General features: G+C 38.9%; 2 pseudogenes; one reads left to right on the top strand and one right to left on the bottom strand.

The window, feature by feature from the left end:
• Window positions 1-3,435: 3,435 nt before the first annotated feature.
• LOC124386206 lies at window positions 3,436-6,087 on the top strand (annotated as a pseudogene).
• A 5,065-nt stretch (window positions 6,088-11,152) lies between these two features.
• Window positions 11,153-19,280, bottom strand: LOC124385577 (annotated as a pseudogene).
• Between the last annotated feature and the right edge of the window lie 5,377 nt (window positions 19,281-24,657).

Below are 24,657 nucleotides of genomic sequence, written 5' to 3'. Positions count from 1 at the left end.
TGAGTTGGAGTGGTAGATCTCCTGCTATAGAGATCTGTCCTCAACTCTACTGAACATCTTTGGGATGAATTGGAAAGCTGACTTCACCCCAGGCCACCTCACCTCACCTCACCTCACCTCCATTAGTACCTGACTTTACGCACACTCCAAAATCTCATGGAACATCATCCCCAAAGAGTGGAGGGAATTATAAGAGCAAATTGGAACTAAATGTGAAATGTAATGCCCAAAAACACATACCATACTTCTGAACAGGTGTGTCTGCACACTTTTGACAATATTTGACAAGCGAGATTTCAAAATGGGACACTTACCTACAGTGCCTTCTAATTATATTGGCTCTCAACATATGATAATAATATGATCAAAGAAATCTGTAGTTAAAAATTGTCTTTATTGTTTAACCTTTTGATATTTTGTTTAGCATATCCACAAAGAATACCAATATCAAACAATTGCAAGCACAAAACATATATATTTATATCACAGTGTATATATATTTATCTATTTATTGAATACATGTCATAATTATTGGCACCAAATACTTTGCAACAGCTGTGGGTCTTCTCCTAGACTCCACACTTCACTTAGGAAGAGTGTGATATTTTTTTAGAATGGCACACATATCTGACAGAACTGGTCATACATTTTGTTTAATATTAGGCAACTGTTTCATTCTATTCTTTATTTCTAAAAGGATGACGGGTAACTCATCAAACAGCGCACATTAAGTCCTTTCTAGCGTTACCACTAAACTGGTGTCACCCTTTATAGAGTCCGGAGTGCACCAACACCAACTGGGTAAAACTAAGCAACCCAGCCCTGATTAAATAAAACAGGGTTCAAAATGCGAAAAGTCTGATGCATGCATATTGAATTATACACTGAATGATGATGGGATTACGTGTCAGGGACGTCACACTCTTATGATTGGCTGTTCGGGGGATGTGTGCGGCTGTAAAGGACCAGGACTGGTTTTATATTAGCACGTGTTCGATTTACGGCTAAAATACATAAAATGTAAAAGCCCTTATCAATAAAAACTGAAAGGAGTAATACTGGAACAGTGCGGGGGATAAGGAAAAAAATAAGGTGCTCTCTTCAATTTCTTCCCAGTCGATACAGTCTGCAAGAAAATCCACCCTTCCATTGTCTACCTCATTGACATTTGTTTGAAGGTAGGAATAATATGAAATAATATCCAACATGTTTCATAAAATATAAATCAATGAATCTATTTTTATCAAACAGGTTAAACAGTTATCCATTGTACACAATTATTTACTGTACCAAAAAAAAAAAAAAAAAAACGTTATATTGCTCTTATTAACATTTGGCCTATGTTGCTGTTTTTTGTTTGTTTGTATGCTTTGTTTTTGTATTTTGCATTTTAAGTGATGAGTGAAATTTGTTCCATCACCTCATTAAAGGCAATAAATAATCTTTTTTCACCCTGTGAAAGGTTTATACTAATAAAACTAATAGAATTTAGATGATCACCCATCTAAACACAGGCCATAAATACCGGACAGTCGAATTGCACTGCCATTGAATCTTTCTATAATAAATCACAATTTTATTGCATTCCCATCATAACAGTATTATGAAAAGGTCACGTAATCTGATAAATCCAGTTTTACCCTGTTCCAAAGTGATCAGCATAATCATGCCTATTGACTACTATACAAGCAGTGTGGGGCAGGGTAATGATCCGAGCTTGCTTCCGTTTGCCAAGTATAGGTTCAGTAACATTACATGTCAAATAATTCAGTTGACTATCTGAATATACTGAGTAACGAGTTTCCTTCATCAATGGATTTTTTTTCTTCCCTGATGGCAAAGGCATATTCCAAGATGACAATGCCAGGATTCATTGGGCTCAAATTGTGAAAAATGGTTTAGGGAGCCTAAGACATAAGTGGGCCGACTCTTCCATCATCAATACAAGATCTTTGCAAGCAATTAATTGTCAGGCGGAAGAACATGCCGGAAACCGACCGAAGTGCAGTAAACAATCTTTAATAAAGCAACACAGGGGAGGAAGCAGAAAACGGTAAACTAGAGCAAAGCTTCAGGATTAGTAAATCCTGGTAAATGCAATGAACAGGCGAAAGCGCAAGGAGCTAAACAGGGTCCCGTAACTATGAAACCAAACTATACACGTCGTGACGGTAGCTTGGGTAGTCCAGCAGTGTTCGTCAGCCTAAACTGTAGAACGGACAATGTACTTGGTGGGGAATGGTGGTTATATAGCCTGGAGGCTGATGAGCTCCAGGTGTAGATGATTAGTACATAGGAGAGCTGCTTGGAGTGATAGGTGGGTTATGTGAATGTGTGGCTGGTGGATCCCTGACATTAATGCACCTCTGGATGGAAATAAATATTGGATAAATATTGCACAAGCCTATAAACTATTATTAATTAAATAGCTTTAAATTGCTATTTATATATCTGCCTAAATATTGGTAACAGGGTTGCAAAAAAGGATGTACATGTTTGAAAGAACAACAAAGAAGCAATTTTCACAGTGTTTTGAAGCATAAAATAAACTCCATTTATGGCACATACCACAAGAAACAAAAAACACGATCTATTTTTGCTATCACAGAGGTACTCAATAGACTTGGGTGGTCTAACCGAAAATGTTTGCACTTTTGGACTGTTCTGTTAGTTGTCCTTGGGTGTATTTTTACTTAAAAAAAAAAAAAAAAAAAAGGCTAGCCCCTCTCTCACACACATTTAAATATTAATAAGTTTTCATTTAAATTAGTGCTGGGAATTTACACATTATCTGAACACAATCCCTGAAACCCAAATAAAATAATTATTAAAATTATAATTTAAATAAAAAATATATATTATATAAAACTAAAATCAAAATAAAATGTGAGTGTAAAAAACTAAACTGCACTTATAATGTCAACCCACAATATAAACGAAAGCCAAACAGAGCTCCTGTTTTTGTTTTTATGTACTTGGTTGTCTGATTTAAGACTCAAGGTTGAGCAGATCCATGCATGTTGTTTAATCATAAATGACCAGTAGGTGGCAGAGTAACTTGTATTAGATCTCTGACACAGCAGTGAATTAGAAATAATGGCACATTAATGGCCAAACTAATAGGCAGAAAAAAGAAAGTGCCCGAATTGGAGTATGATTTTATTTAATTTTTGCTAAGTTAACTTAGTTTTTTGTTTTGCTAACTTTTAAATTAATTTCCACGATTATATATCATGTGTATATATATACACAAATGAAATGTATGTTGACTAAAAAGAAGCTGTAATGTTTTCACGTTTCAGACAGTATTTGAATGTAATAAGCGAATGTTTAATACTGAAAGTTTTTTAGTATTTGTGAGCTGTAATAAACAGCTATCAGAAATGAACAAAAAAATGAAATCAAAGCTATTTATTTTTCATCAAACAAAACTGCAATAAAAAAATCTAAATACAACAAATCTTTATATTTTAAAAAACAATAACTGCTTCAGACAAGGGAGGACCCCTGTTTATGAATTGGGGTTTTCTTTCTGACAAAAGGGCTTCATGTTTGCACGGTATAGAATTTTTATTTTATTTTTTTTTCATTTTAGAACCTTTTAGCAGATTTACAGTCAATAAGACTGCAGTTATCTAAATGTTTATATTATTGCTAAATAGTGAAGAAAAGAATATGATATGTTTTACTTATTGTATCTAATTTTGTCTACCTTAGCAATGTGCCAGCCACCAAAGTCGGACATTCAGCAAAACCATGCCGAAAGCTTTGGGAAGCATGTTGTCTCAGAGCCAGGTATTTCTTTCCAAAGTTATATGCATGGTGGAGTTACAGCTATATAATGAAGGACTACTGAAACTTTACCGTGGAGTAGTGCCACCCTTACTGATGAAGACTCTTCAGTTTTTGGCTTCCAGAACACCCTCCAGAAGCAGCTATTCCCTTTGGCCGAGTCATATATTCCCAGGGCAATGCTTCCTTCCGGCCGGGCTCCGGACGGGGTAGTGGAGAGTTTGTTATTTACCCCCTTCGAGCGCGCACAGAGTATCCTACAAAACAGTGGCAACGACCACACCCTTCCCACTCTCAGCAATATTATGGCCCGGATAAGTTCCAAAACATTAGCGAAAGGGTGGTACCGAGCTTTTTTACCCACTCTTACTCGTAATGCCTTAGGAAGTGGGCTTTACTTTGGCTTGAAGGATCCATTGTCCAAAGTACTCCATGAGCAAGATTGCCCCCCCAGCCTCATCTTTTGTATCAGGGATGGTCAGCTCCTTTGTGATCAGCTTGCCCTTGTACCTGGGAGTGAGGGCAAGCTGGCATCAGCTGTGGCAGAAACGACAGCAAAGTTTGGTGGTGTTGTACCGTGGAGGATCACTTTCACTCTCTCCTGAGGCATCACCACTGCCATATATGACCTGCTAATGAAACGCTCAGGATGAAGAACCCCATCAGTCCAACCTCTCGAAAATTTGGTTTTATCTTTTAAATTAGATTTTATATTGAAAAGGTTTTATCAATATTTTATTTAATTTATGTGTAGCTCTCTCATTGTAGCCTTTTATGAAATTGTAGAAATGTATACATTTTTTTATTGATTAATTTATTAAGGCTGCGATTTTATCTATTAATTTATTAATATTTTTATTCAGAATACGTTCTTGTGCGCATGTTTTTAAGACGTTAACCAATCAGAGCTCACGCAGCGCACGACGAAGCTTAGCAAAAAAACCGAATCGGCGAGCGGGAGGAAAGAACATAAAATATGGATGCAGGTCAAAATAAAAATGATTTGGTGCCAAAGAGAAATTCAACGTCAGTCGTTTGGGAGTATTTTGGATTCAGGAGAGAAGATGTGTCACAGAGCAAGGTAATTTGCAAGACTTGTGGAATGATTATTCCAACAAAACGGAGCAATACTACAAATCTGTTTCAACACTTAAAACAGCTCCAAAAAAAACTGCATGATCAATGCATGTCGACAAAGTCCATCGAAACAAACAAAAGCACACATCAAAGCCAGCCGAACAGATTGAACAAGTATCCAATGTTCAAGCATTTGCAAGCACCATGTCTTATGAGAAAGGATCAAAACGGCACAAAGAAATTACCGACGCGGTCACCTATTATATATGATGCCTGCGCACATCTTCAGTAAAGACGGCTTCCGAAGACTAATACAAACACTCGACAAAAGATACCAGCTGCCATCTCACACTCATTTCACACGATTTGCTATTCCCAAAATGTATGAGAAATGTAAGGCGGGCGTTGAATACGAGCTCAAGCAGGTGAAATACTACGTCACGACCACAGAAACGGTGGACATGCTGGATTTTCTTGCAAAAAACCTTTGAGAGCAATCTGTTTTTTGGTTTTGATTTCTGTTAGTTTTTATTTATTGTTATGACTAGAGTTGAGGTTAGTTCATCTTAATTTATTTCATGTCTGTTTTTAAGACAATTTATTACAGTTTTGTTAATCAAGCACTTAGTACTACTGTACAGTTATTTCATTGTGAAATGTGTGCACTGAAAAACAGTTTTGAAGTTTATTTATTATGACTATAATATATATATATTATTCTAGTTTTCTGGTGACATCAGATGGTTTTGTCTGGTATTTATAAGCCTGTTTAAGGCCACAAAAATATAATTTTAGGTCACATGCGTATATGGAATTCTGATGTCCAAGACTCATGGGATGGTTGAGAATTTGAAGTTGTCCGTATACCCATAATCCGAAAACAAATAATCTGTTAAAAATAAATAAAATGTTAGGATTCTATATATTGTATTAAAGTTATGCCAACTTTAACTTTCTCAACAGAAATGGTTTAATTTGTTCCATGTCTCTACCTCAATTTATGTTTAATCGGTTGCTTAATTTGTTATATTGCTATATTTCATTATTTATGTTACATGTTTGAATACACAATAACAGATAAATAATTTGTTCTCTGTTGAAGTGGTTGTTATGAACATAAAACTGACAGGCTTTATGAAATAAATATATCCAGTCTGGTTAAATGTGGTGAAAACACTAATTTACATTTTCATTTGCGGCATTTAGCAGACGCCCTTATCCAGAGCGACGTACAAAAGTGCTTTAATCTCTAGTAATGAATAAATCTACACTGGTACACCAGATTACAAACTTAATATAAATATAACTCTTGAATTCTACAAACTTGGAAAGTGCTAATTTAAGTATTTCAGGAAGAGGTAGGTCTTCAGTCGTCGCTTGAAGATAATCAGGGACTCCACTGTATGGACATCTAGGGGATGTTCATTCCACCACCTCGGTGCCAGAACAGAGAAGAGCCTCGAAGTGTAGTTACCTCTCATTCTGAGAGAAGGTGGTACCAGTCGAGCAGTGCTGGAGGATCTCGGGCAGCGTGGTGCAGTGCGAGATGTGATTAGGTCACTGAGGTAAGATGGTGCCGGTCCATTTTTGGCCTTGTAGGCAAGCATCAGTGTTTTGAATCTGATACGTGCAGCTACTGGAAGCCAGTGAAGGGAGCGCAGCAGTGGTGTGGTGTGGGAGAACTTGGGCTGATTAAACACAAGCCGTGCAGCTGCATTTTGGATCATTTGCAGTGGACGGATAGCGTTCAGGGGAAGACCTGCCAGCAGAGAGTTGCAGTAGTCAAGTCTTGAAATCACAAGAGACTGAACAAGCACCTGGGCAGCCTGTGTGGACAGAAATGGTTGAATCCTTCGGGTGTTGTAAAGAAGAAATCTACAAGAACAAGACACATTAGCAACATGTGGGAAGAAGGACCGTTTATTGTCCATAGTTACCCCAAGGTTACGAGCAGTGGCTGAAGGGGAGAGCAGAGAGTCATGAAGTGTTATTTGGAGATCTTGACCTGGAGATGAATTGCCTGGGATGATCAGCAGTTCTGTTTTGCTGGGGTTGAGTTTTAGTTGGTGAGCACTCATCCATGAAGATATGTCTGTCAAGCATGCCGAGATCCGAGCGGAAGCTGTGGTATCTGATGGAGGGAAAGAAAAGATTAGTTGAGTGTCATCTGCATAGCAGTGATAAGAAAACCCATGTGAGGATATGACTTCACCAATGGAATGGGCATAGAGAAAGAAAAGGAGGGGACCAAGTACTGAGCCTTGTGGGACACCAGTGGTGAGTCTGCATGGGGCAGATGTGGATCCCCTCCATGTTACCTGGTATGAACAACCTTCCAGGTAGGAAGCAAACCATTCCCATGCTGTTCTGTAGTCTGTAGTTGTTGATGTCTGATGGATCCAGAGCAGGTTTCTTCAAGATGGGAACGAACCTTGCCTGCTTGAAGGTAGTTGGTACATAGCCAGACGTTAATGACCCGTTGATGATTGTGGAGATGAAGGGCAGGAGATCATGTGAGATGGTCTGAAGCATAGTTGAAGGGATTGGATCCAGAAGACAGGTGGTGGGATTGCAAGATTGGATGACTTGCAGCATCTCATCTTCTGTTAAGGTTGAGAAGCTTGACACACATAGTGGATCGTTGGCTGTGTTGTGTAGTCATTATTGGGGAGGAAGTGAAGGTCTGGCAGATTTTTTTTAATCTTCTCATCATAGAAGGAGGCAAAGTCATTAGCTGTCATGGAGGATGGAGCAGGTGCAGCAGGGGGGTTGATGAGTGAAGAGATGATGTTGTGGAGCTTACGAGGATCTTGTGCAGAGGCTTCAAGCTTTTCCTTGTAGAAGGTAGTTTTGGCAGAAGTCAACTCCACAGAAAATTTGGTCAGGAGTGCACGGTAAGATGCGACAGCCACGGTGTTGGACAAAAAGTGACAAGAACACCTCAAGTGAGACTGAAACTACCCTTGATTAATCACCTTACCAAACTTAATAAGCACAGACCAACACTCTAGAATCAACGGAGTTAAATAAATATACAAAGTTAGAATCCTACCTTGCCAGAAGGGAGTAGATTCAAGATAGAGCTAAAGTACACTGAAGATTGAGCTGGTTACACCTTCCATATAAGTGAGTAAGCCCTGCCCACAATTCACACCTCAAGTGATTTAAACACTTGCATGCCATGGCCACATACCAAAAAGTTATTTTTCAACACGGTGAAATTTTATCAACATGGTGGACTAGTCGGCATATAATGCTTGTTATTTTTAAAGACATTGATTTCTGCAAGCTCTACAGGAGGAGGCTTTTTTTTTTTTTTAAGAGGATGATATGATGTTTGCAGCAATTGTAAAGAGACAATCTGCAATTGCATTGTCTGTGGTGAATTTACTTGTAAAAATGCAATGCATGCAATGCTAGCAAAACTACACACGCACACGTGCAAACAGCATGCAAAACACATGCAAACACAGAAATACTAGCAAATACTAGAAAACTGCAACAACAAAAAATCCCGTCAGCGAAATGAATGGGATTTGCCATTGGAAAATGGGGAAATTAAGCTTTCTATCCACAGCTCTATTTCATGGTCTCTTGGCGCCACCTAGTTGGCAACAGTAAAAAACGCAAATTTAATCTCTTTCCAACAGAGGTCACTAATAACTTTTAAAAATGCATGCATATACAGGGAGTGCAGAATTATTAGGCAAGTTGTATTTTTGAGGATTAATTTTATTTGAGGATTTAATTTGAACAACAACCATGTTCTCAATGAACACAAAAAACTCATTAATATCAAAGCTGAATATTTTTGGAAGTAGTTTTTAGTTTTAGCTATTTTAGGGGGATATCTGTGTGTGCAGGTGACTATTACTGTGCATAATTATTAGGCAACTTAACAAAAAACAAATTCATACCCATTTCAATTATTTATTTTTACCAGTGAAACCAATATAACATCTCAACATTCACAAATATACATGTCTGACATTCAAAAACCAAACAAAAACAAATCAGTGACCAATATAGCCACCTTTCTTTGCAAGGACACTCAAAAGCCTGCCATCCATGGATTCTGTCAGTGTTTTGATCTGTTCACCATCAACATTGCGTGCAGCAGCAACCACAGCCTCCCAGACACTGTTCAGAGAGGTGTACTGTTTTCCCTCCTTGTAAATCGCACATTTGATGATGGACCACAGGTTCTCAATGGGGTTCAGATCAGGTGAACAAGGAGGCCATATCATTAGATTTTCTTCTTTTATACCCTTTCTTGCCAGCCACGCTGTGGAGTACTTGGACGTGTGTGATGGAGCATTGTCCTGCATGAAAATCATGTTTTTCTTGAAGGATGCAGACTTCTTCCTGTACCACTGCTTGAAGAAGGTGTCTTCCAGAAACTGGCAGTAGGACTGGGAGTTCAGCTTGACTCCATCCTCAACCCGAAAAGGCCCCACAAGCTCATCTTTGATGATACCAGCCCAAACCAGTACTCCACCTCCACCTTGCTGGCGTCTGAGTCGGACTGGAGCTCTCTGCCCTTTACCAATCCAGCCACGGGCCCATCAAGACTCACTCTCATTTCATCAGTCCATAAAACCTTTGAAAAATCAGTCTTGAGATATTTCTTGGCCCAGTCTTGACGTTTCAGCTTGTGTGTCTTGTTCAGTGGTGGTCGACTTTCTGCCTTTCTTACCTTGGCCATGTCTCTGAGTATTGCACACCTTGTGCTTTTGGGCACTCAGTGATGTTGCAGCTCTGAAATATGGCCAAACTGGTGGCAAGTGGCATCTTGGCAGCTGCACGCTTGACTTTTCTCAGTTCACGGGCAGTTATTTTGCGCCTTGGTTTTCCACACGCTTCTTGCGACCCTGTTGACTATTTTGAATGAAACGCTTGATTGTTCGATGATCACGCTTCAGAAGCTTGGCTATTTTAAGACTGCTGCATCCCTCTGCAATATATCTCACTATTTTTGGCTTTTCTGAGCCTGTCAAGTCCTTCTTTTGACCCATTTTGCCAAAGGAAAGGAAGTTGCCTAATAATTATGCACACCTGATATAGGGTGTTGATGTCATTAGACCACACCCCTTCTCATTACAGAGATGCACATCACCTAATATGCTTAATTGGTAGTAGGCTTTCCAGCCTATACAGCTTGGAGTAAGACAACATGCATAACTAGGATGATGTGGTCAAAATACTCATTTGCCTAATAATTCTGCACTCCCTGTATAATGTAATTTTGGAGCAATTAAAAATGTCATTATAATGGGAGTCAATGGGGGAAAATCATCAAAATAATTTAAACTGATGCTGCAAAAAAACTAACCATGCATAAAAGTCAGTTTTTTCCCAATCTTTGACACATTCAAGTCTGTGATAAATGGTCAAAAAAAATACAGTTTACAATTCCTTTTTTTTTTTTTATCAAATTTTTGTTTTTTTCCATTTCTGTGATGTAACTAATTTAATTGCCAATAAAAAAAAAAAAGATTTTTGTAGTTTTGATCAGAACTAAGGTTGATTAACAGATTTAAGTGAAAAAAAATATTGATCTGATATAATTTTACAGCACTTAGTGGCTTTTTTCAGCCCGAACATATTGAGGTGGTGCATTTTTTTTCTACATTCAAAACTGCGGATGCATCATGTTTTCAATGATTTTTTGCAGAATTAATTTTCTTACAAAAAAATCCCATTAGCTGGAACACATGCAAAGTTATCAGCGAATTAAAACATCAATTTGCCAAAATTGTGTTTGTGTGTGTGTTTTGACTGATAGTTGACTGATCTGATCCTTACACTCCCCATGTCCATTCTGCAAGCTTCTGCAAATCTGTAAATCATTATAGACTCAAAGTTTCGTATTTGTGTGCACAGTCCGTTATGTATATCAAAATAGCATATTTATGTAACTCTTGTTTGTGTGTGTATGTGTATATATACAGTATATATATGTGTGTTTATCTAAAAATTTTTGGCTGAGGTGCAAAACATTTCTTTTTCAAATGTACCCAGCCTTTGTATCAGTCAGAAGGTAATAGGATGTGTAACAGCAAATGACAATTGTTAGCACTCTTATGCTACTTGACCAGTCCAGCAGGTTAAAAGTAAATGGCTTGACATGAAGCTGGATTGGAAACATTAGCCTATAAAACAAAATGATGCATTAGCTCACAAAAAAGGTTCACCCTCGTCAAATGCATGACCAGTATAACTTCTGAAACCTTAGTCAATTCCCGATGGTGACAGTGATGCTGTTCCCCCTAGCAACCAGTCATTACTTAGCAAATAAACCTTTACTCTAAAAACACATTCATCACACAGAGCTCTTTCTGCCACATCATGCAAAAGCACCATCAGTGCCAGTAAATGTTCAATATTATGCAGACTTTAGTCTTTTTTTATAGTTACATTTTTTTTTTAAATAAAACAAAACAGAATGGTTTCACAAACCAATTTACACTAAAATTCATTCTTGGTCTCGTGTTTCACAAATAAGGCCCAGGGTAAATAAATGCTTAATAAAATATAATACTTTATATAATATAATTAATAAATGCCTTCTCCCAGTCATGATCATTTAAACTCCTTACTTGTTTACATTTTGGGAAATTAGTCAACAAGATTAGTCAACCCAATCTTCGTGTGCAGAGGAGTAGACAGGAAGAAAAAAGGTGAGTTATTTGTCAGCGGCATGGCAGACGGTGCCACGTGTCAGCCATGTCGTCGACTAAGATAGCCACGCGGTCTTTCACGTCTCCCACCAACACCATGCGATCCACCTCATTAGCCTTCTTTCTTTCTTTGTAAATGAGGGCAAAGTCAACACTCAGTTGATCTGCTATAGACGTGACCCTGAATTAACAGAAAGGGAAAATAAACTGAATGAGTGTGTGTGCGCGCAAATTAGCTTCTGACTACTATTTCTTGCAACATTGTACAGAGGAGCACAATTTCCACAAAATTAAATGTTGATCTGTAGCATCAGAAATATACAAAAAATAATAATAATATAAAATAAAAGATGACATGCATGCCTTGAAATTAACACAATAGATTAATAATTTGCCGCATATAAGTAATAAATCCCCAACATTGCTAACACCACATTTGTTAATTTTCAGGGAACTCACGGCATGTCCTGAGATTGTAAAGGTGACACAAAACACCCTTTTGAAATGAGTGTAATAAGTAGCCTATGCAGACCTTTTAGCTCCTCCAGCATCTGAGAGACAATGGTGCAGTTCTTCCATTCAGGAATATTTTCCTTAATCCACTTCAGCACAGCAGGCTCAGCGTACAGGTTGTCCACAGGTATGTCGAAGAAGCCCTATAAACACACCGAATTTAGAAAGAGTATTCAGGAAGATCCAGTCAAAGTGATTAAAATTCACTCAGCGATCAGATTCAGTGGAATCGGTTCTGACTCACCTGTATCTGAGATCCATGGTAATGATATGATCTGCTCCTGCGACAGACAGCATGTTGGCCACCAGCTTGGCAGAGATTGGTGCTCGGCTCTATCAATAATAATAAAAAGTAGGAGAAAACATGTTAATAGATAAAACACCATCTGAAATTTAAAAGTACAAAAAAAACATGAATGTTCTTTTTTGACATTTCACAACACAGGAAAAAAGAATTCTAATAATTTTTGTGGTAAAAAGGTGGAGAATCACTAAGTTTTTAAAGCTCTCTGTAAGTTTAAAAAAAAAAAAAAAAAAAAATCCACTAAATTAAAATGGAATACAAAATCTGTAGAACTGAAATGATGCCACGAGTTAATCATGTAATATGAATAAAAAAAAATAATCGAGGCAAATTATTTTATTTATTTATTATGCTTCCTTTAACTACACACGGAGCATTGTGTTTCCCCACGGACCATCATTACAGACACACCACCCGCTACGCCAAACTCTGGAGCGCTCTGGACAGGTAAACACAGAAGACGTGGCAGAATAAAAAGAATTTGGGGATTATTTCAACTTAAAACAAAAAAAACAGCACAATGCATTTACCTTTATTAGAGTAGATTGTTTTTAATATTTCTATTAAAGATTTTTATTTATATATTTGTATTCACATTTTGATGTAATATGGCAATTAAATGGACTTAATTTTTTCTAAAAATGAAAAACTTTTATGTTGTTGATTTTAAAAGACTTGTCTTATTTTTTCTTGTATATTTAGTATTGCGCTTAAAGAAAACACACTTCTTATCTGATTACTCAAATAATCGACGGAATAATCGGTTAAATACTCTTAACTAATTGATAGCTGCAGCCCTAGTGTGCTGTTATGACGAATATGAAGTGGTGTTATTTACCACTCAAAAGTTGATTGTTGGCCAATAACTACACATCCTGAAGTGTTTTATTCCTCTTAAACCACTGCTATTGACCAAGGAAAACAAGTTGCAATTTATTAATCAAGGGTAGTTTCAGTCTCACTTGAGGTGTGAATTGTGGGCAGGGCTTACTCACTTATTTTGAAGGTGTAACCAGCTCAATCTTCAGTGTACTTTAGCTCTATCTTGAATCTACTCTCTTCTGGCAAGGTAGGATTCTAACTTTGTATATTTATTTAACTCGGTTGATTCTAGAGTGTTGGTCTGTGCTTATTAAGTTTGGTCAGGTGATTAATCAAAAGTAGTTTCAGTCTCACTTGAGGTGTTCTCGTCACTTTTTGTCCAACACCGTGGCTGTCGGAGGTTTTGCGCAGCAATCGGCGAGCTCAGATCTGCAGAGGAGAAGTGAAAAAAAAATCACAACTTGATGTAGACCTCGCATCTTACCGTGCACTTCTGACCAAATTTTCTTTGGAGTTGACTTCTGCCAAAACTACCTTCTACAAGGAAAAGCTTGAAGCCTCTGCACAAGATCCTTGTAAGCTCCACAACATCATCTCTTCACTCATCAACCCCCCTGCTGCACCTGCTCCATCCTCCCCGACTGCTAATGACTTTGCCTCCTTCTATGATGAGAAGATTAAGAAAAGCTGCCAGACCTTCACTTCCTCCCCAACAATGACTACACAACACAGCCAACAATCCACTATGTGTCTGTCAAGCTTCTCAACCTTAACAGAAGATGAGATACTGCAAGTCATCCAATCTTGCAATCCCACCACCTGTCTTCTGGATCCTATCCTTTCAACTATGCTTTAGACCATCACACATGATCTCCTGCCCTTCATCTCCACAATCATCAGGCTATGTACCAACTACCTTCAAGCAGGCAAGGTTCGTTCCCATCTTGAAGAAACCTGCTCTGGATCCATCAGACATCAACAACTACAGACCGGTATCACTTCACTCCTTTCTTTCTAAATCTCTGGAACGCACTGTTTTTAACCAACTGTCTATCTCTCACAGAACAACCTCCATGATCCTAACCAGTCTGGGTTTAAAGCGGCACATTCCACAGAGACAGCCCTTTTGGCTGTTTCTGAGAAACTGCATGCTGCTCGGTCAGCCAAGCTGTCATCTGTACTTATCTTCCTGGACCTTTCAGCAGCATTGGACACAGTCAACCACAAGACACTTTTGTCAACCCTCAAGAGCCTTGGTATATGCGGAACAGCATGGGAATGGTTTGCTTCCTACCTGGAAGATCGTTCATACCAGGTAACATGGAGGGGATCCACATCTGCCCCATGCAGACTCACCACTGGTGTCCCACAAGGCTCAGTACTTGGTCCCCTCCTTTTCTTTCTCTATGCCCATTCCATTGGTGAAGTCATATCCTCACATGGGTTTTCTTATCACTGCTATGCAGATGACACTCAACTAATCTTTCTTTCCTCCATCAGATACCACAGCTTCCGCTCGGATCTCGGCATGCTTGACAGACATATCTTCATGGATGAGTGCTCGCCAACTAAAACTCAACCCCAGCAAAACAGAACTGCTGATCATCCCAGGCGATTCATCTCCAGATCAAGATCTCCAAATAACACTTCATGACTCTCTGCTCTCCCCTTCAGCCACTGCTCGTAACCTTGGGGTAACTATGGACAATGAACGGTCCTTCTTCCCACATGTTGCTAATGTGTCTCGTTCTTGTAGAATTCTTCTTTACAACATCCGAAGGATTCGACCATTTCTGTCCACACAGGCTGCCCAGGTGCTTGTTCAGTCTCTTGTGATTTCAAGACTTGACTACTGCAACTCTCTGCTGGCAGGTCTTCCCCTGAACGCTATCCGTCCACTGCAAATGATCCAAAATGCAGCTGCACGGCTTGTGTTTAATCAGCCCAAGTTCTCCCACACCACACCACTGCTGCGCTCCCTTCACTGGCTTCCAGTAGCTGCACGTATCAGATTCAAAACACTGATGCTTGCCTACAAGGCCAAAAATGGACCGGCACCATCTTACCTCAGTGACCTAATCACATCTCGCACTGCACCACGCTGTCTGAGATCCTCCAGCACTGCTCGACTGGTACCACCTTCTCTCAGAATGAGAGGTAACTACACTTCGAGGCTCTTCTCTGTTCTGGCACTGAGGTGGTGGAATGAACTTCCCCTAGATGTCCGTACAGCGGAGTCCCTGATTATCTTCAAGCGACGACTGAAGACCTACCTCTTCCTGAAATACTTAAATTAGCACTTTCCAAGTTTGTAGAATTCAAGAGTTATATTTATATTAAGTTTGTAATCTGGCGTACCAGTGTAGATTTATTCATTACTAGAGATTAAAGCACTTTTGTCGTCGCTCTGGATAAGGCGTCTGCTAAATGCCGCAAATGTAAATGAAAATTAGTGTTTTCACCACATTTAACCAGACTGGACATATTTATTTCATAAAGCCTGTTGGTTTTATGTTCATAACAACCACTTCAACAGAGAACAAATTATTTATCTGTTATTGTGTATTCAAACATGTAACAAAAATAATGAAATATAGCAATATAACAAATTAAGCAACTGATTAAACATAAATTGAGGTAGAGACATGGAACAAATTAAACGATTTCTGCTGAGAAAGTTAAAGTTGACATAACTTTAATACAATATATAGAATTTTAACATTTTATTCATTTATTTATTTTTAACAGATTATTTGTTTTCGGATTATGGGTATACAGACAACTTCAAATTCTCAACCATCCCATGAGTCTTGGACATCAGAATTCCATATCGCATGTGACCTAAAATTATATTTTGTGGCCTTAAACAGGCTTATAAATACCAGACAAAACCATATGATGTCACCAGAAAACTAGAATAATATATATATAAATCAATAAAAAAATTTATACATTTCTACAATTTCATAAAAGGCTACAATGAGAGCACTACACATAAATAAAATATTGATAAAACCTTTTCAATATGTAACGCGGTCCTACTAGTGTGTAGCACTCTTCTAACCAACGCTAGGTCACTGCATAAAACACTTGTGGAACCACGCCAACCACTGGGGATTCTTATGGACCAGAATCAGAAGATAAGGGTCGTCTCACAGGAACAAAGGTAAGCAATAAGTATAACAGTATAATCAAATAATAGTCTCTAATCAATTAATCACACAGAATAAAGTAAAATAAAGAACAGAGTCATTCAGTAGGGCAAAGACTGTAGTATGTTTTCATTGGTTATTTTTACTCCTCAAAACTTATTTTAAATTGGTAATAAAATAGTGAATTGAATAATAAAACTTAAAATAATAAAAAAAAAAAGGGTATGAAAATTCAAAAACCCAAATCAAAGTTTAGATTCAGAATACAAATAAACAAACAGTAAAATAATGAATTTCACACGCTGAATTTCAAAATCAATGTTTCAGTTTTTGCATTCAACTCAATCTTAATGTCCAGTTGAGTTTAAGTTCGATAACTCAATTTCAAGTTCTAAAATATAAAACAATGTTCATCAAAGAGTGGAAGAAAAAATTTAAATCCAGTAGAGAGAAAAAAAATGTTTGATCCACTGAAGGTCCAGGCAAAAAAACTTAGGAAAAAAATCAAAAATCAAAGCAAAATTAGTTTGATCCTACCAGTTACAGCAGACTTCACGCTCTTTTCTCTGTTTCCAGGTAGGAAATGATGGAATGGCTCGCCAGTCCCGGCCGGAATATGAATAATCAGCAAGGACAGGATTCAGGAACAATTCTCACAAAAAAAATAAAAACCCAGCCTTGTAACAACAAAGCCAAAATGAAACATTAATGTCATTGTCCAAATAAATCATTTCACTTTAAACCAAAATCTCCGTCTCAATCATTTGCGCATACATGAGAGCATACATGCTAATGCACCATGTGCTCAGTCCAACACTAGGCCTATGCACAGTGTGAGCAAGTTAGCACCACATAGCGTATATTTCACATTAAGAAATTATTTACCATAAACACGTAAAACATCTTATAAACCTCCAAACATTACTATATACAGTCATACATCATATTCATACACTTTTAAAGCACTTTTGAATTTTTTTTTTTTCACATCACAATTTACGGTGTTTGTAATAAAAAAAACTAAATACACTTCCTACAAGAAGGTTTGTACTCACCAAGGAGAAGAATAAATCAGGGAAAAAATAAAGTTGTTTCTCCCCAGAAAAGATGTATATTGTATTGTGCAAGTCTCATCAATTCCCGTTCAAACGAACACACAATACTGTCCTCAAAACACAGAGTTCCAAAAACGTATTTATCACAGCTGTATATTCAACTTTTTAATAATCTAATCGCTGGATTACTAAACAGAGGATTCTAATTACAATTTGTGCGATCGCGTTTTCTCTCGGTCAAGTTCACTCTCGTTCTGCCTGCTTGTCCGCTAAAGTTCGGCAAGGGGCGGGACTAACCTTTCACCTCACCAATGAGCAATCGGCTCAAAATTTCTAATTTTATTTTATAAAGCAATTTTCCTGCATTTTTCTTCTCTCTTTCTTATTCTATATATATATATATACATTTTATAAAAAGTTATATAAAATTGCCAATAAATGCTAGTGACCTAGGTTAATGACCTGGGTTACAAATATAAAACCTAATTTAAAAGATAAAACCAAATTTTTGAGAGGTTGGACTGATGGGGTTCTTCATCCTGAGCGTTTCATCAGCAGGTCATATATGGCAGTAGTGATGCCCCAGGAGATGCAGGAGCGCAAAATGACCAGTGATCCTCCACGGTACAACAACACCAAACATTGCTGTCGTTTCTGCCACAGCTGATGCCAGCTTGCCCTCACTCCCAGGTTTTCTCCACCGACCTGGGCCTGCATGTTGGCCACCAACACTGACAGTGGATACAAGGGCAAGCTGATCACAAAGGAGCTGACCATCCCTGATACAAAAGATGAGGCTATGGGGGGGGGCAATCTTGCTCATGGAGTACTTTGGACAATGGATCCTTCAAGCCAAACTAAAGCCCATTTCCTAAGGCATTACGAGTAAGAGTGGGTAAAAGCTCGGTACCACCCTTTCGCTAAGGTTTCAGAACTCATCCGGGCCATAATATTGCTGAGAGTGGGAAGGGTGTGGTCGTTGCCACTGTTTTGTAGGATACTCTGTGCGCTCAAGGGGTAAATAACAAACTCTCCACTACCCGGTCCCGAGCCTGAGCCCGGCCAGGGCAGGAAGCATTGCCCTGGGAATATATGACTCAGCCAAAGGGGATAGCTGCTTCTGAAGGGTGTTCTGGAAGCCAAAAACCATGGTTCCCTGAAGAGTCTTCATCAGTAAGGGTGGCACTACTCCACGGTAAAGTTTCAGTAGTCCTTCATTATATAGCTGTAACACAGTCTCATGGATCAGTGTGCTGTGCAACTGCTGGCGAAACACAGTTTTATACACCGGGAAAGTGGTGATGGTGCAGATGAGGCTGAAAACTCCACCATGCATATAACTTTGAAAAGAAATACCTGGCTCTGAGACAACATGCTTCCCAAAGCTTTCGGCATGGTTTTGCTGAATGTCCGACTTTGGTGGCTGGCACATTGCTAAGGTAGACAAAATTAGATACAATAAGTAAAACATATCATATTCTTTTGTTCACTATTTAGCAATAATATAAACATTTAGATAACTGCAGTCTTATTGACTGTAAATCTGCTAAAAGGTTCTAAAATGAAAAAAATAAAAAAAAGTTTCTATACTGTGCAAACATGAAGCCCTTTTGTCAGAAAGGTGTCCAAGAAAACCCCAATTCATAAGCATAGGGGTCCTCCCTTGTCTGGAGCAGTTATTGTTTTTTAAAATATAAAGATTTAGTGTTACATTTAGATTTTTTTATTTCAGTTTTGTTTGATGAAAAATAAATAGCTTTGATTTCATTTTTTTGTTCATTTCTGATAGCTGTTTATTACAGCTCACAAATACTAAAAAACTTTCAGTATTAAACATTCGCTTATTACATTCAAATACTGTCTGAAACGTGAAAACATTACAGCTTCTTTTTAGTCAACATACATTTCATTTGTGTGTATATATATGTATATATATATATATATATATATATATATATATATATATATACACACACACACACACACACACACACACATGATATATAATCGTGGAAATTATTTAAAAGTTATCATACTCCAATTCAGGCACTTTCTTTTTCTGCCTATTAGTTTGGCCATTAATGTGCCATTATTTCTAATTCACTGCTGTGTCAGAGATTTAATACAAGTTACTCTGCCACCTACTGGTCATTTATGATTAAACAACATGCATGGATCTGCTCAACCTTGAGTCTTAAATCAGACAACCAAGTACATAAAAAACAAAAACAGGAGCTCTGTTTTGCTTTCGTTTATATTGTGGGTTGACATTCTAAGTGCAGTTTAGTTTTTTACACTCATTTTATTTTTATTTTAGTTTTATATAATATATATTTTTTATTTAAATTATAATTTTAATAATTATTTTATTTGGGTTTCAGGATTGTGTTCAGATAATGTGTTAATTCCCAGCACTAATTTAAATGAAAACGTATTAATATTTAAATGTGTGTGTGAGAGAGGGGCTAGACTTAAAAAAAAAAAAAAAAAAAAAGTAAAAATACACCCAAGGACAACTAACAGTCCAAAAGGGCAAACACTCTTGGTTAGACCGCCCAAGTCTACTGAGTACCTCTGTGATAGCAAAAATAGATCGTGTTTTTTGTTTCTTGTGGTATGTGCCATAAATGGAGTTTATTTTATGCTTCAAAACACTGTGAAAATTGCTTCTTTGTTGTTCTTTCAAACATGTACATCCTTTTTTGCAACCCTGTTACCAATATTTAGGCAGATATATAAATAGCATTTAAAAGCTATTTAATTAATAATAGTTTATAGGATTGTGCAATATTTATCCAATATTTATTTCCATCCAGAGGTGCATTAATGTCAGGGATCCACCAGCCACACATTCACATAACCCACCTATCACTCCAAGCATCTCTCCTATGTACTAATCATCTACACCTGGAGCTCATCAGCCTCCAGGCTATATAACCACCATTCCCACCAAGTACATTGTTCGTTCTAGAGTTTAGGCTGACGAACACTGCTGGACTACCCAAGCTACCGTCACGACGTGTATAGTTTGGTTTCAGTTACGTGACTCTGTTTAGCTCCTTGAGCTTTCGCCTGTTCATTGCATTTACCAGGATTTACTAATCCTGAAGCTTTGCTCTAGTTTACCGTTTTCTGCTTCTGCCCTGTGTTGCTTCATTAAACATTGTTTACTGCACTTCCAAATGTTTACTGCAGGCCAAATGTTAATAAGAGCAATATAATTTTTTTTTTGGTACAGTAAATAATTGTGTACAATGGATAACTGTAACCTGTTTAATAAAAATAGATTCACTGATTTATATTTTATGAAACATGTTGGATATTATTTCATATTATTCCTACCTTCAAACAAATGTCAATGAGGTAGACAATGGAAGGGTGGATTTTCTTGCAGACTGTATCGACTGGGAAGAAATTGAAGAGAGCACCTTATTTTTTTTCCTTATCCCCTGCACTGTTCCAGTATTACTCCTTTCGGTTTTTATTGACAAGGGCTTTTTACATTTATGTATTTTAGCCAGAATCGAACACGTGCTAATATAAAACCAGTCCTGGTCCTTGCCTAATATTAAACAAAAATGTATTGCCAGTTCTGTCAGATATGTGTGCCATTCTAAAAAAATATCACACTCTTCCTAAGTGAAGTGTGGAGTCTAGGAGAAGACCCACAGCTGTTGCAAAGTATTTGGTTCCAATAATTATGACATATTCAATAAATAGATAAATATATATACACTGTGATATAAATATATATGTATTGTGCTTGCAATTGTTTGATATTGGTATTCTTTGTGGATATGCTAAACAAAATATCAAAAGGTTAAACAATAAAGACAATTTTTAACTACAGATTTCTTTGATCATATTATCATCATATATTGAGAGCCAATATAATTAGAAGGCACTGTAGGTAAGTGTCCCATTTTGAAATCTCGCTTGTCAAATATTGTCAAAAGTGTGCAGACACACCTGTTCAGAAGTATGGTATGTGCTTTTTGAGCGTCACATTTTACATTTAGATCCAATTTGCTCTTATAATTCCCTCCACTCTTTGGGGATGATGTTCCATGAGATTTTGGAGTGTGCGTTTGGAGATTTATGCTCATTCAGACACAAGGGTGTTAGTAAAGTCAGGTACTAATGGAGGTGAGGTGAGGTGAGGTGGCCTGGGGTGAAGTCAGCTTTCCAATTCATCCCAAAGATGTTCAGTAGAGTTGAGGACAGATCTCTATAGCAGGAGATCTACCACTTCAACCCATGCGAAGCATATATTCATAGAGTTTGCTTTGTGCACAGGGGTATTGTCATGCTGGAACAGGTTTGGGTCTCCTCGTTCAAGTAAAGGGAACATTTTATGCTACTGCATCCAAACACACCCTATACAAATGCTTGCCTCTCAGTATTGCGATAACAGTTTGTAAGAAAGATGCCCTGCCCTCTGGTCTGTGTCTCTTCTCGGCAAGGCCTTAGGAGCTCCGGAGCAATGACAGAACAACCCACACGATTAAAATCAAGTCTGGTTTATTCAATCCCACTGCTCAAAGGACTGGGCCGCACGGCCGGGTAGATATACACATCAGTCCAAGCCATAGTGCGTATCGTGTGTTGACAGAGATAGTCAGAAACATATGTGCGTAAGAAAATATGTGCGTAAGCAAAGGAACAGGATGTGCTTATAGCTATCTTCTAACTGAACGCCCTTGGTCTTCTAACATCCAGTCACGCGATAGCACAAAATGTACAGGTCAGCAAAGACAGGAGCATCCTGTCTCCAAGAAGGTCAAGATAGGAAGGTTCGCCAAGGCTACTAAAGAATACATTTCAACAATCCCCTCTTTTATACTTAATAACTAATAAGTATAATTACATGAATGTATCAGTGTATTGATCATTAGATAAATTTCGCAAACGCATGTACTGCGGTTCTCGGAGAGCGATGGCAGCCATACTGGTCACTGGCTGCGCTTTTCTCAAGAAGAGGTTGCTGTTCAGTCCTCGCTGCTTCTCCCAACACTTCCTGCAATGTGGAGAATGTCCGAAGAGGCGGCACAGGAAGGTCTGAGGTGCGACGGAGGTCATCCACGGGCTTACTTAGACCATTCCCCCTCTTCAACTCTGTGGAAGAATAAGTTCTACCGATGGCCGTCAGTTCTTACTTCTGATCACTAGGACATATAAGAACACCACAGTTAAGTATATATCTTTATAACAATTATCACTTTGGGGCATGTTTCAGACGTCCGGCGTGGATCCACTGTGGAAAGAGATCAGTTAATACAGCTGTACGAGTCACAGCGATCACGTCTGCAGGTTCACTGTAAGGGGTCTCACCCAAGGGTGTTCCCATTTTGTCCAATTTCTTCACCAGGACTCAATCCCCTACCTTAAAGGGGTGAGTGTTTTGGTCGAATTGGGGTTTCCTTGCATTTACCCGTGTCCAATAATCATCTAATGTTTGTAGCAACCCTGCAGCGTACTCGCTGAGATGCACATCTAGGTCCCCCGTACCCACAGCCTGTTTGCCTCGTCGCCATGGGAGGGGAAAGGGTCGCCCCATTACAAGTTCATACGGTGAGAGATGATCAAGGGCCACTTGTGCGGTCATTCGCATATCCGCGAGAACCAGTGGAGAGCATGCAGCCAATTTTTTGAGCCAGATGCGTGCATGGCTTTACGAATTTTGTTGTTTATTGTACGATTAGCGCATTCCACAATGCCTGATGATTGTGGGTGGTACGGAATATGGAAATGCCAATTAATCTTCAGCTCCTTGCACAGAAGTTGAGTAACCTTGGAGGTGAATGGGGTTCCTTTATCAGAATCAATTCCTACAGGGATGCCATACCTAGGAATTATCTCAGTAGTTAGCTTTTGAACCACAACTCTAGCGTTTTCTTTGCTACAGGGGAAAGCTTCTACCCACCGTGAAAATTTATCCACCATTACCAAAAGATATCTGAAAGGGCCCTGTCTTGGCACGTGTGTGAAATCGATCTGCCATTCCTGAAAAGGTGTCTCAGGGACGGGAAGGTGTTGGTGTATGGCACCTGGTTTGGAGATGTTATTTTGTGCGCATGTCAAACACCTATCTAGAATATTGTTCACGTCTGTGTACAGGTGGTCTATACAGAAACTTTCAGTTAAGTCATGTAACACCCTCTTCGTCCGCGGTGAGTGGGACCATGAAACTCATGGACGAGGAATGGAGTACAGTGACGTGGGAGGCAAAGACGACCCTGTCCATCTAGTACGATTGCGAGTCAGTAGCACCTGACTCATCCAAAATAGGCGATCAGCAGGTGAAGCCGAAGCCTGCAGTGAAGAGAGGTCCATGTCAGGTAGAACAGCGCTGATCATGGTATTAACAGACACCATGGCTGGCGATAAATCTGGTGGCAGAGGGCGTGAGGCCGCAGCTTGCTTAGCCATGCGGTCGGCGAGACTATTACCCCGCACCTCGTCTGTATCACCAGAGGAGTGCGCCTTAGTTTTTACAATGGCCAACGAACGGGGCAGGTGGCAGGCAGTGATTAGATCTTGTACTAATGATGCGTGTGAAATGGGTTTGCCATCAGCAGTAGTGAAGCCCCGAGATTGCCAGATGCGGCCGAAATCGTGAGCTACCCCGAAGGCATAACGAGAGTCAGTATAAATTGTGACGTCAGTGTCTTCCGCGAGGACACAGGCGCGGGTAAGAGCGAAGAGTTCAGCAGCCTGTGCAGAAGAAAAAGGAAGAGAGAAAGACTCAAGGACAGTGTTAGGCAGGCGACAAACAGCATAACCACAAAAATAAACACCATCACTAGGTTTGGAGCAGGAACCATCAACAAAGAGAACATCGCCTATCTGTAAGGGAACAGAGGATAGGTCAGGGCGAATACTGGTGTCATTGACAATTTCGGTGAGGCAATCATGGTCGGAGCCCCCATACAGTCATCCGTGCGTTAAGCAGGCGCTGTAGGCGTGAGCTACAGTGTCATGGGAAGACGAGACGATAGTTAACTGCTCAGTGGCCAACAAAACAGTCTCATACCCTGAGCGACGTTGTGAAGACATGTTCTGTGTGTTTAGATTGCGTAATATCTGTGTTACCTGATGTGAGGTGTGCAGAATCAGAGGATGAGATAGAACGATCTTTTCAGCATCAGTTACCATCAGAGCACAGGAGGCAACGGCATGAAGACAGACCGGCAAACCCTGAGCCACGGAGTCAAGGGATTTTGAAAGAAACGCACAAGGTCGCATGCCTCCCCCATGTGCCT

The sequence above is a fragment of the Silurus meridionalis genome, chromosome 5 (assembly GCF_014805685.1).
Source record: "Silurus meridionalis isolate SWU-2019-XX chromosome 5, ASM1480568v1, whole genome shotgun sequence".
Taxonomy (NCBI): domain Eukaryota; kingdom Metazoa; phylum Chordata; class Actinopteri; order Siluriformes; family Siluridae; genus Silurus; species Silurus meridionalis.
This window is presented reverse-complemented; position numbering and strand designations above follow the sequence as displayed.